The following is a 12904-nucleotide window of genomic DNA, read 5'->3' as shown; positions in this document are numbered from 1 at the left end:
ATGAGTTGTAACAACAAGTCACATTTTTAAACCAAAGTGAGTAAACATCATTAAGTGTACTTAACGGAACTGACATATATGTGTGGTGTGATCTTGCTGAGATCCGAATAGAAATGGTATCTAAAGTGATGCTTGGATCTGCTTTAACTTTTGAATTGGTCTCTCTTCAGTTCCTGTATCTCCCTTCCTTCCAGTAATTGGAAAAAGCTTCAAAATTGATTTCTGATTTGCTTGTTTTTCTTGGCAACAGAACAGCCAGTGGCAAAAGGAGGAGCATTAAATACAAGTATTAAAAAGGCAGGTCCTTCAAAACTCTTTATCATGGCATTCAGCTGGAGCTTGGCAGTAGCACTATTGTTTGAGTCAGAAGGTTATGGGTTCAAGACCCACTCCCAAGATTCGAGCGTAAAATCCATGCTGACACTTCAGTGTAGTATTGAGGGAGTGCTACATTATCAGAGATGCTCTCTTTCGAATCAGGCTTATCATGCTAGGCCCCCACCTGCCAAGAATGAGGCACATTAATTTTGTCATGAACATTGATTTTAAACTGTTACTGGAGTGAAGAAAGGACTTTAAACAGATCAGCCGTGGCTGGAAAATAACATTTGCATACTAACAGACATCGAAGGTGAGGAAGCACATTCCAGGGCCTTCTAAGGAGGATACAATCCACAAGGGCCAGGACTGGTTAGACCAGCTGGTCACATGACTACCTGGCTATTACAGGGTTTTCTTTTGAACTGGCCACAGAGTTTGAAGGCAGAGTGCCTGTTTGCTCCTGGACTGAGAAGATCTTTCCTGTCTGCTCCCATCTCTTTCTCACAAGTCTCTGAATCCATTGAAGACACATGATCCTCAAGAAAGAGAAGTCTCTTACAGCGAACAAGGTTTAAGAAGAATATTGGGCCCCAACGAAAAACAAGATCTACCTACAATCAAGGACTCTACAGTGAGCTCAAAGAACTGTAACAAAAACTCTTCAGATATTGCCTCAAACATTTCCGCTTTATTTTTCTGTCTCTATTTGCATGTGTGTATCGTGTATGCACGCTAGCGTGGGTGCATCGTGTATCTTAGGCGTTAACCGAATTAAAGTTCAAGAAATTTCAACTTTTCTTTAAACCTAAGAAAGCCTGTTTGTGCTGGTTTCTTTGCCTTATAATTGGAAAGCGGTGAACAAGGATTCACCAAGGGGGAGCTAAAAACGGTGTTTAAAGTTAAACCTTGTTACGGTAAGACCAGGTGAAGGCTGAAAGGGACCCCTAGACCCCTTTCTTACCTGGTCGTAACCGGCTTTAAACTGAGGTTCTGTCTATCCCCTTGGTTGGATGTAAAAGATCCCCAGTACTATTTAAAGAACAGAGGAGTTGTTCCAGTGTCGTAGACAGCATTTATCCCTCAGCCAACACCCATAAAAAAGACACAGATTATCTGCTATTTTCCACATTACAACACTTAAAAAGAAGTAGTTAATTGCCTGTGAAGCTGTATGAGATAATCTGAGGTTATGGAAAGAACTATATGAATTCAGGTTCGCTGGTCAACTCTGAATGGTAACATGTACTGTTAATGAAACTGCAGTTACAGCCTGTCAAAACCTCTAGTTCCAATTTTGATTAGTTTCTGTAACTTTTTGTATTTTATATAACTTATCAACAGCAACCCATTGTTACAGCTGTAGATCTAATGGCAACACACTTTTACCCCTTGTTGCATTCAGCTGCTATTTGACTGCTGGCTTCCTGGAATGTTCCTGTTTACATATTGGCACCTCCCCTCCACCACATGTATATAGGGAATGGTGTGAGCTTTTTGAAGCTTCTGTATGTGTGACAAGTCAATTTAAAATTAAATGCAATTGATTCATTGTATATCCAAGCTGTTTTAAGGCTACATTTTAAGAAAATTAATTTGAAGCTTGAGTTTACCTTTTCAATCTATTCTCTAAATTCTGCAAATGTGGGAAAGCTTGCAACGAGAATTATAAAGGAGTAAAACAAGAAGTGCTGGAAATCTGAAACAAAAATAGAAAATGCTGGAAATACACAGTAGATCCTCTGCTATATGAAAGCCACATACATTTAACTATAGATTATTTATCAAAACTGTTTTGAATGAGTGCTCAGTACAAATAAGACAACTCACTTAGACTTTTCAGAGTAGTTTGACTTGTACTTGGTGTGCCAGTTTACATCAATTTCATGTTTGGGTCAAAAGATTGCAAATTTAATCCTCCCAGTAGGTTCTGACTACATAATTGGCCAGCACTCCAGTTCACTGCTGCATCATTGTGGAAGCCATCCTTTGGATGAAATATTAAACTACTGTCCATCTGTTTGTTCAGGTGGATGAAAGCTACCAAGCCAGTTGAGGAGCTTTGGTGTCCTGACCAATATTCCCCTCTACGCACTCATCTCATTGGGGGACATGGCTTGCACAGAATGGCTGTCATGCTTGCATATATGACAGTCAATGGATTCCAAAAGAACTTCATGTGCTTTGAGACATTTTGATATTGTGATAAAGTGCTATATAATTGCAAGTCTTCTGTCACCATTGGATCAGTATAACTGTATTTACAAATAGATTGTTTTCAACTTGTTTCCTGGGTCTAGTAAAACTTTGTGTGCGCGATTAAGTTAGCTGCTGCTGTTGCAGAAGAGTGAATAAAATGTTAACGATTTTTTGTTTGCACCCAAGAAATTATGAAAATGAGGTCTTGGTACCAGCTAATGAGTGATGGGATGTTGATTCGGGTTTACAATTTCCTTGCACAGCAAGTCACTCATCTCATGTGCTCATTAAATCAATGTAGCGAGTAAAGATCAGGTGCTGCATACATCATAGTGACTCTTTAAATGGTAACCTTGAGAGCATCTATTTGCTGGATGTACCCTCATTTGGGACTTGAAAAAGGAGTAATATGTTTCTGCTAAAGTCCAATAGAAAAGGAATTATAAATCCAGTTTATTATCCTGCACTCAAATTGTTGAAATAACAAAATTTTTGATGAATTTGCATTATTTGTCCCGTTCCTGTCTAGGAAACAGAAGAATTGCAGTAAATCAAATCGATCCAATGATATCTTGGGTTGCAAGAGTGAAGTTGAGTAACTTAGAAATTCTATTGGAACTGAGAGACTAAATCACTGATTTTACCTTGGCATCAGCTGTTGATATTTTGCCATTAGAGGATTATACATCTTATTATAAAGCCACCGAATCACTGACTCCATCCCTCTCCCTGGCAACTGTCTACAGCTGAATCAGACTGTTAGCAGCCTTGGTGTCATTATTTGCCCCCAAGATTAGCTTCCGAGCAACCTATTCCCGCCATCGCTAAGATTGCCTATTTCCATCTGTAACATCACTGGACTTCTCCCCGTCTCGACTTTTTTTTATTCGTTCATGGGATGTGGGCGTTGCTGGCTCGGCCAGCGTTTATTGCCCATCCATAATTGCCCTCGAGAAGGTGGTGGTGAGCTCCCTTCTTGAACAGCTGCAGTCTATGTGAGTTGGTACACCAGCAGTGCTGTTAGGAAGGGAGTTCCAGGATTTTGACCCAGCGACATAGTTCCAAGTCAGGATGGTGTGCAGCTTGGAGGGGAACTTGCAGGTGGTGGTGTTCCCATGCATCTGCTGCCCTTGTCCTTCCAGGTGGAAGAGGTCGCGGGTTTGGAAGGTGCTGTCCAAAGTGCCTTGGTGTGTTGCTGCTGTGCATCTTGTATATGGTACACACTGCTGCCACTGTGCGTCGGTGGTGGAGGGAGTGAATGTTGAAGGTGGTGGATGGGGTGCCAATCAAGTGGGCTGCTTTGTCCTGAATGGTGTCGAGCTTCTTGAGTGTTGTTGGAGCTGCACCCATCCAGGCAAGTGGAGAGTATTCCATCACACTCCTGACTGCTGCTGAAACTTTCAATCATGCTCTTTGTTACCTTCAGACATGGCTATTCCCGTGCATGGCTGGCAGCCTCCCACATTCTACCATCCATCATCCAAAACCCTGCTACCTGTGTCCCATTCATCCATCTCCTTTATATGTAATATGCATCCTTTAGGTCTGTGTTTGGCCTGTTGGTAGGTGCAGCGAGCATGGTGAGATTGGTGACGTCTAAAGGATGTTGAAGAAAATACATAACTAAAGATGCTAGACATCTTTGCTGAAGTATTCTGATTATTCTCAGTAACAGGTGACTAGGGTGTGCACTGTTCTGTGTATGTATGTCACAATGCATGCACGTCACAATGCATGCAGATTCAATCAGGCTATGCAAGCAAGTGCATATTCTTTCAGAAGATGACTAGTTTGTTGCATTCTATTTGAATTCTTCTGTAAAGAGTCTATTCAACTACTTAGTGCACCTTGCAGACTAAGCCTCATTAATAGGTAGGCAGACAGAGTTGAGCTGTAGTTGAGAGGACTGTAGTTTAGAGAGCCTTTAAATTTGCTGTCATCACCCCTTTCTTTAAAAAAAAACAACCTTTGACCCAACATCCTTGCAAACTACTGCCTCCATCTCAGACCTGCCTTTCCTTTCCAAAATTTTTGAATGTGTTATTGCTTCTTAAATCCGTGCCCATCTTACCCAGCACTGCATATTTTAATCCCTTCACTCAGTTGCCCGTGTCCTTATTCATGCCAAATCCCATTCACCCCATCTCTCCTGTGCTCGCTGACCTACATTGTTGGCTCCTGGTCAAGCAACACCTCGATTTTTAAAAATCTCATCCTTGTTTTCAAACCTTCCGTGGCCTCACTCCTCTCTATCTCTGTAATCTCGTCCAGCCCCACAGCCCTCTGAAATATCTGTGCTCATCTAATTCTGGCCTCTTGAGCATCCTTGATTTTAATTGCTCCACCGTTGCTGGCTGTGCATTCTCTTGTCTGGGCTCTAAGCCTCTCTATCTCTGTTTCCTCCTTTTAAGACACTCCTGAAAATTTACCTCTGACCAAGCTTTTGGCCATCTGTCCCAATATCTCCTTATGTGGCTCGGAGTCAAATTTTGCTTCGTAACGCTCCTGAAATGCCTTGAGATGTTTTAGCATGTGAAAGGTGCTGTATAAAAACAGGTTATTGTTAGCTTACATTGAATATATAGCATAGAAAACGTCCATTCATCCCAACTTCTCTGTGATGGTGTTTATGCTTCACACGAGACTCCGCCCATTGCATCTACCTCATCTCAGCACATTGTAGGAAAGCTTGGTTCTGGACCTTTTGAACACCTCAATCTGGGTGACTCAATTTCTTTGAGATTGTGTGTTTGTAATCTTTCTAACAATGAAGAATGCTACAGTGAATGCAGTTGAAATGTGTGTACACAATTGAGATGTCTAGTTCATTCTTTAGTGTATGCTACTGCATGTCTGGAACAGTGTTTATTAATATTGCCTGTATTTAATTTGTTTGAGCATGCCCACAGCTTTCTTCAAAGCAGATGGGGTTGTAATTTTCAAACCATAATCGGCCGTCAGTTATTGTGTAAGTTAATACCAAGAAATTTTTTTTACGTTGCCTTCATATTTACAGCTCTCTTTTGGTACAGGAATGTGTTATGTTGTTTTGAACTTTACATCTGCATTTATTTGCTTTTCTTTTGCTTTGAAGTTTTGTGAATGTACTGCTTTCTTGTTCTGGAAGAGTTGCAACAAAATTATGAAGCCTTGAAACTTTTTTTTGTCTCACTTGGATTAGATGATTAAAAGGTTGCTTTTAAAAGGTTGAACAGCCTTGATTCCATGTCCTTCACTCCTTGTAAAGCATTAATTGTGATGGCATTAGGCTTTGTGAGTTCATGCGCTCAACAATCAACATGCTCACTAACCAGCCTCATTCAACCAATAAAAATAGAGAATGTGTATCTTTGTATGCAGGTATTCAGATGCTGCATTGTTCCAAATTTAAAGTCTATTAATTCTGAACTATCATTTGTTTTAGGGAGGGATAATAATGGACCCATCTCTTTTTAAAATTTATCTATGGCTTCCTTTGTAGGTTGTTGAAGATGTTGGTTAGCAAAAATTAGCAACAAGGAGTAGTGCGATATCTTTTATTGATGGCGTATGTTATAAATATAATCGTAATTTGAGAGGGGGTGCCACGAGCATTTTTGCTCCCAATTTGAAGCATTTGACCTGTAGGGTGCTCGACTGAGATGACAAAATTCATCATTCTGAATTTGTATAGTGTCCATAATGTTGTAAGACACTAAGGCACTTTATTGAGGTAAAGTTGGACACTCTGAGTCACTGAAATTTAGAACTGGGAACGTGATGGATGGCAATACCTTTGAAAAATATGCATTATAATCAAAACAGAGAATGGAAGCAGCATGTTTTCAGAGTAGTGTGGAGTGGCTCAGGACTTGGTATATGTTATATATCTAATTAGATTTAATTGGATTCCACATGGTAAAGTGTTCATGTTTTGTAACCTGTGCATGCTTGGTCTTTCAGGCAAACGGTTCAAAAACATAAAACTGAAAGCTGTCAGTAATTCATTACCATACTTAATGGCATTTCTTTACAAGCTTTTTGTTTTCTAAATTTGAATAATGGTCCCTTAAATATTAGTGAAAGAAAGAACTGACTTCTATTTATATAGTTTGTTTCATGTCTTCTGGACCCCTCAATATTCATCACAACCAATGAAATACTTTTCTAGTGTAGTCTTTATTCATTCAACCAACGCCACTAAAACAGATTATCTGGTCATGAGCTCATTGCTGTTTGTACACAATTTGGCTGTTCATTATTCCCCACAATACAGCAGTGACTACACTTCAAAAGTACTTCATTGGCTGTGAAGCACTTTGGTTGTGAAAGGCGCTATATAAATGCTTTATATTTTTTGATAGTCACTGGTATGTAGCCAAACAGTCAATTTACACAAGGCAAGGTCCCACAAATAGTAACTGAGTAACTCTCTACTCTTCAAATGCTATATCCATCTGAACAGGAAGATGGTACCTCTAACAATACAGCATATTCCCTCTGTACTGTACTGGTCGTACACTCAAGTCCTGAAGTGGAGCTTGAACCCACAAAATTGTAAAGGGCATGACTGCAGCCACTGAGCACTGCTGACACTGAGAAATCAAATGGGGTTAACTAAGAGAAATTTGCTACTATGTGTGGAATGTTTTGAAATAAAATTAACAAGTATATTTTCCCCTTTTAACATTTATTTTTCTTCACTTTTATGGTCCTGGCTGCAATGAACAGGGTGGAGATGCTGCTGCCTTTGAATCATCTGATGTTCCTGTTGATTCACTATAAATATAAGTTGTTGTTGTTGCGAGCTTTGCGAAAGGGTCAATCTCCGCCTCATGCCTCCTACCTCAATGCCATGTAATTCGAAGGTCAAAAATTCTCTGGAGAAATGCAATGCAACTTGTAGCTTTCCATTCCATGGCACTACTAGTTGGCACAGAGATATAGTCATGTAATGTCTTTAGCAACTGTCAAATGAACCCAATGTTTTTCAAGAACTTAATTATTTAATTCCCTACGAACAGCTGTTTATGCAACTCATTTATATGTGCCCTAAAGTAGTTTATCTGCAGTGAAATGAATAATGCTATTGTGAAAATGGAGCCATGACAATTGTAAAATCATTGCGTTAAGCTTGAATGCCACATGCTACATTAACACTGCACTTGCTATACCTAATATTAGATAGGATTGCACTTCGCTTCATCTTTACAGATTTTCATTAAACAAATATTACATAATGCTTAGAATATTAGAAGCAGCATTGTTAAAATGAAATTCAACTGGAAGGTTTCCTCCCAGCCTGTTATGGCTCAATAGCAACAAATTTAGCTTGGATAAAGTATGAATCTATTCTAAAATAATTAAACTGCTTCCAGTGGTGGAAATTATTTTCCTGCCACACAACTTTCAGAACATCTGACCACTTTTTTTTTGCCTTGCAGGCAGGTATTTTCATGCTCGGTTATCATTGCCAAAAAGTTATCTTTCAATGAAAAAAAAATTCTGAAATGAAGAGTCCCTCTCCGTCATACAGGCCTTAAGAAGAATAGGAAGCTAGGTAAAGGTGGCGGGCTAGCACTGTTAATCAAGGATGGCATTGATGCAATAGTTAGAGATGACCTTGGTTCAGGAGGTCAAGATGTAGAATCAGTTTGAGTGGAGATGAGGAACAGTAGGGGAAAGAAGTCACTAATGGGAGTGGTCTACAGGCCCCCTAACAGTAACTACAATGTAGGACGAAGTACACAAGAAAAAATATTGGGTGCTTGTGATAAAGGGGTGTCAATAATCATGGGTGATTTTAATCTACATATAAACTGGAAAAATCAGATTGGTAATAGCCTGGATGAGGAGTTCATAGAATGTTTTTGAGAGTGTTTCTTAGAGCAGCACGTTCTGGAACCAACCAGAGAGCATGTTATATTAAACTTGGTATTGTGTAATGTGACAGGATTAATTAATGACCTCAGAGTAAAGGCACCTCAAGAGAGAAGAATGGGTCTAAGACTAGTATTTTAAACTTAAATAAGGGCAACTATGTCGGTATGAAAGCTGAGCTAGCTGAAGTGAGCTGGATGATTAGGCTAGGAGATAGATCAATAGAGAAGCAGTGACAGACATATCAGGGGATATTTCAGAATACTCCCTAAGTATATTCCTACTATAAAGAAAAATTCTAAGGGGAGGACCCACCATCCATGGTTAACTAAAGTTAATGAAAGCGTCTGACTTAAGGAAAAAGCATATAATTGTGCAAAGATGAGTACAGGTCAGATGATTGGACAGAATATAAAGAAAGACAGAGAATGACTAAAAGGTTAATCAGGAGAAAGAAATTAGAGTACGAGAGGAAGCTAGCTAGAAATGTAAAAACGGATAGCAAGAGTTTCTACAGGTATTTAAAAAGGAAAAGAGTAATTAAAGTGAGTGTTGGTCCTTTGGAGAGTGAGAATGGTGAGTTAATAGTAGATGATAAGAAAATAGTGGATGAAATGAACAAACATTTTGCTTCTGTTCTCACTATAGAGGATACAAAAAGCATTCCAGTAATGGCTGTAAATCAGGAGGTGGAAGGAAGAGAGGAACTTGGTGAATTTACATTCACCAGGGAAGTGGTACTGAACAAACTGATGGAGCTGCGGACTGACAATCCCCAAGTCCTGACTGGCTTCATCCGAGGGTCTTAAAAGAGGTGGCGAATGAGGTAGTAGATGTGTTGGTAATTTTTCAAAATTCTCTAGATTCTGGAAAGGTTCCATCAGACTGGAAAGTAGCAAATATAACCCCTCTATTCAAGAAGGAGGGGAGGCAGAAAACTACTAACGATAGGCCAGTTAGCTTGGCGCCTGTCGTGGGGAAGGTGTTAGAATCAATCATTAAGGAGGTTGTAGCTGGGTACTCAAAAAGAAAAACTCAAGGAAATTGGGAGTAGTCAGCATGGTTTTGTGAAAGGGAGATCATATTTAACCAATTTATTGGAGTTCTGTGCCCTGGATAAAGGGGAGCATTTGACAAGGTGCCACATAAAAGGTTATTGCGCAAAGTAGGAGCTCATGGTTTCGGGGTAACATATTAGAATGGATAGAAGATTGGCTGGCTGGCAGAAAACAAAGTATGCATAAACGGGTCCTTTTCTGAGTGGTAGGATGTGACGAATGGAGTCCTGCAGGGGTCTGTGCTGGGGTCTCAACGTTTTACAATTTATATCAATGACTTGGATGAGGGGAGTAATGGCATTGTAGCTAAATTTGCAGATGACCCAAAGAAAGGGAGGAAAGTATGTTGTGAAGAGGACATGAGGTTGCAGACTGATAGGTTGAGTGAGTGGGCAAAAATCTGGCAGATGGAATATAATGTGAGAAAACGTGAAGCTGTTCACTTTGGCAGGAAGAATAAAAAAGCAGAGTATTACTTAAACGGAAAATGACTGCAGAATTCCGGGTTGCAGAGGGATCTAGGTGTTCTAGTGCATGAGTCACAAAACGTTAGTTTGCAGGTGCAGCAAGTAATAAAGAAGGCTAATGGAGTGCTATCCTTTATTACGAGAGGAATAGAAAACAAAAGTAAAGATAAAATGCTTCAGTTATATTCTTTCTTTTTTCTTTTGGGCCTCCTTATCTCGAGAGACAATGGATACGCGCCTGGAGGTGGTCAGTGGTTTGTGAAGCAGCGCCTGGAGTGGCTATAAAGGCCAATTCTGGAGTGACAGGCTCTTCCACAGGTGCTGCAGAGAAATTTGTTTGTTGGGGCTGTTGCACAGTTGGCTCTCCCCTTGCGCCTCTGTCTTTTTTCCTGCCAACTACTAAGTCTCTTCGACTCGCCACAATTTAGCCCTGTCTTTATGGATGCCCGCCAGCTCTGGCGAATGCTGGCAACTGACTCCCACGACTTGTGATCAATGTCACACGATTTCATGTCACGTTTGCAGACGTCTTTATAACGGAGACATGGACGGCCGGTGGGTCTGATACCAGTGGCGAGCTCGCTGTACAATGTGTCTTTGGGGATCCTGCCATCTTCCATGCGGCTCACATGGCCAAGCCATCTCAAGCGCCGCTGACTCAGTAGTGTGTATAAGCTGGGGATGTTGGCCGCTTCAAGGACTTCTGTGTTGGAGATATAGTCCTGCCACCTGATGCCAAGTATTCTCCGAAGGCAGCGAAGATGGAATGAATTGAGACGTCGCTCTTGGCTGGCATACGTTGTCCAGGCCTCGCTGCCGTAGAGCAAGGTACTGAGGACACAGGCCTGATACACTCGGACTTTTGTGTTCCGTGTCAGTGCGCCATTTTCCCACACTCTCTTGGCCAGTCTGGACATAGCAGTGGAAGCCTTACCCATGCGCTTGTTGATTTCTGCATCTAGAGACAGGTTACTGGTGATAGTTGAGCCTAGGTAGGTGAACTCTTGAACCACTTCCAGAGCGTGGTCGCCAATATTGATGGATGGAGCATTTCTGACATCCTGCCCCATGATGTTCGTTTTCTTGAGGCTGATGGTTAGGCCAAATTCATTGCAGGCAGACGCAAACCTGTCGATGAGACTCTGCAGGCATTCTTCAGTGTGAGATGTTAAAGCAGCATCGTCAGCAAAGAGGAGTTCTCTGATGAGGACTTTCCGTACTTTGGACTTCGCTCTTAGACGGGCAAGGTTGAACAACCTGCCCCCTGATCTTGTGTGGAGGAAAATTCCTTCTTCAGAGGATTTGAACGCATGTGAAAGCAGCAGGGAGAAGAAAATCCCAAAAAGTGTGGGTGCGAGAACACAGCCCTGTTTCACACCACTCAGGATAGGAAAGGGCTCTGATGAGGAGCCACCATGTTGAATTGTGCCTTTCATATTGTCATGGAATGAGGTGATGATACTTAGTAGCTTTGGTGGACATCCGATCTTTTCTAGTAGTCTGAAGAGACCACGTCTGCTGACGAGGTCAAAGGCTTTGGTGAGATCAATGAAAGCAATGTAGAGGGGCATCTGTTGTTCACGGCATTTCTTCTGTATCTGACGAAGGGAGAACAGCATGTCAATAGTCGATCTCTCTGCACGAAAGCCACACTGTGCCTCAGGGTAGACGCGCTCGGCCAGCTTCTGGAGCCTGTTCAGAGCGACTCGAGCAAAGACTTTCCCCACTATGCTGAGCAGGGCGATTCCACGGTAGTTGTTGCAGTCACCGCGGTCACCTTTGTTTTTATAGAGGGTGATGATGTTGGCATCGCGCATGTCCTGGGGTACTGCTCCCTCGTCCCAGCACAGGCATAGCAGTTCATGTAGTGCTGAGAGTATAGCAGGCTTGGCACTCTTGATTATTTCAGGGGTAATGCTGTCCTTCCCAGGGGCTTTTCCGCTGGCTAGGGAATCAGTGGCATCACTGAGTTCCGATTTGGTTGGCTGTATGTCCAGCTCATCCATGACTGGTAGAGGCTGGGCTGCATTGAGGGCAGTCTCAGTGACAGCATTCTCCCTGGAGTACAGTTCTAGGTAGTGCTCAACCCAGCGGTCCATCTGTTTGCGTTGGTCAGTGATTATGTCCCCCGATTTAGATTTGAGGGGGGTGATCTTCTTGATGGTTGGCCCAAGAGCTCTCTTCATGCCATCATACATTCCTCTGATGTTTCCGGTGTCTGAGGCCAGCTGAATATGACTGCATAGGTGTTGCCAGTAGTCGTTTGCGCAACGCCTAGCTGTTCTTTGTGCAGTACTTCTGGCTGCTTTAAGTGCTGCGGATGTTAAATCGCTGGGGGCTTTCTTGTAGTTCAAAAGTGCAATGCGCTTAGCGGCTATGACAGGTTCCAGCTCTTCATTATGAGATTGAAACCAGTCTGCATTTCTCTTCGCACTTTTGCCGTAGGTGGTCAAAGCTGACTCATAGATGGCGTCTCTGATGTGGGCCCACTTGGTCTCAGCATCCCCTGTGGGAGTGTTTTGAAGGGCTGTTACAAGTGAATTTAGAAATTTTTGTAACAGCTGTGGGTGAGAAATTCTGCTCGTGTTGATGCGCGGGTGGCCCTTCTGCTTGGAATGATGCAACTTCTTTGGTCTGAGTCTAACCTTGCTGCACACCAGGGAGTGGTCGGTGTCGCAGTCCGCACTGTGGAAGCTGCGTGTGATTTGGACACTGTTTAAGGCGGCTCGCCTTGTGACAATGAGGTCTAGCTGGTGCCAACGACGTGATCTTGGGTGCCTCCATGAAACCTGGTGACAGGGTTTAGTGTGAAAGAACGAGTTGGTGATGCAGAGGTTATGATAGGTACACAACTCAAGCAGTCTCTGCCCGTTCTCATTCATCCTTCCAACGCCATAGCGCCCAAGGCAGGAGGGCCATGAGTCATGGTCGGCCCCAACCCTGGCATTAAAGTCCCCCAGCAGGAATAGGTGTTCGGTGTTGGGGATGCTGCTAATGATATGG

At 42.2% G+C, this 12904-nt stretch overlaps 1 protein-coding gene across 3 annotated transcripts in view; it reads left to right on the top strand.

Annotated features, from left to right (window-relative positions):
- Positions 1–12904, top strand: part of LOC137355388 (serine-rich coiled-coil domain-containing protein 2-like) — a 636521-nt gene that overhangs the window by 14227 nt on the left and 609390 nt on the right. The window lies entirely within an intron of this gene.

The sequence above is a fragment of the Heterodontus francisci genome, chromosome 42 (assembly GCF_036365525.1).
Source record: "Heterodontus francisci isolate sHetFra1 chromosome 42, sHetFra1.hap1, whole genome shotgun sequence".
NCBI lineage: Eukaryota > Metazoa > Chordata > Chondrichthyes > Heterodontiformes > Heterodontidae > Heterodontus > Heterodontus francisci.
The sequence above is the reverse complement of the archived record's forward strand: the minus strand, read 5'-3'. Positions and strand labels throughout refer to the sequence as shown.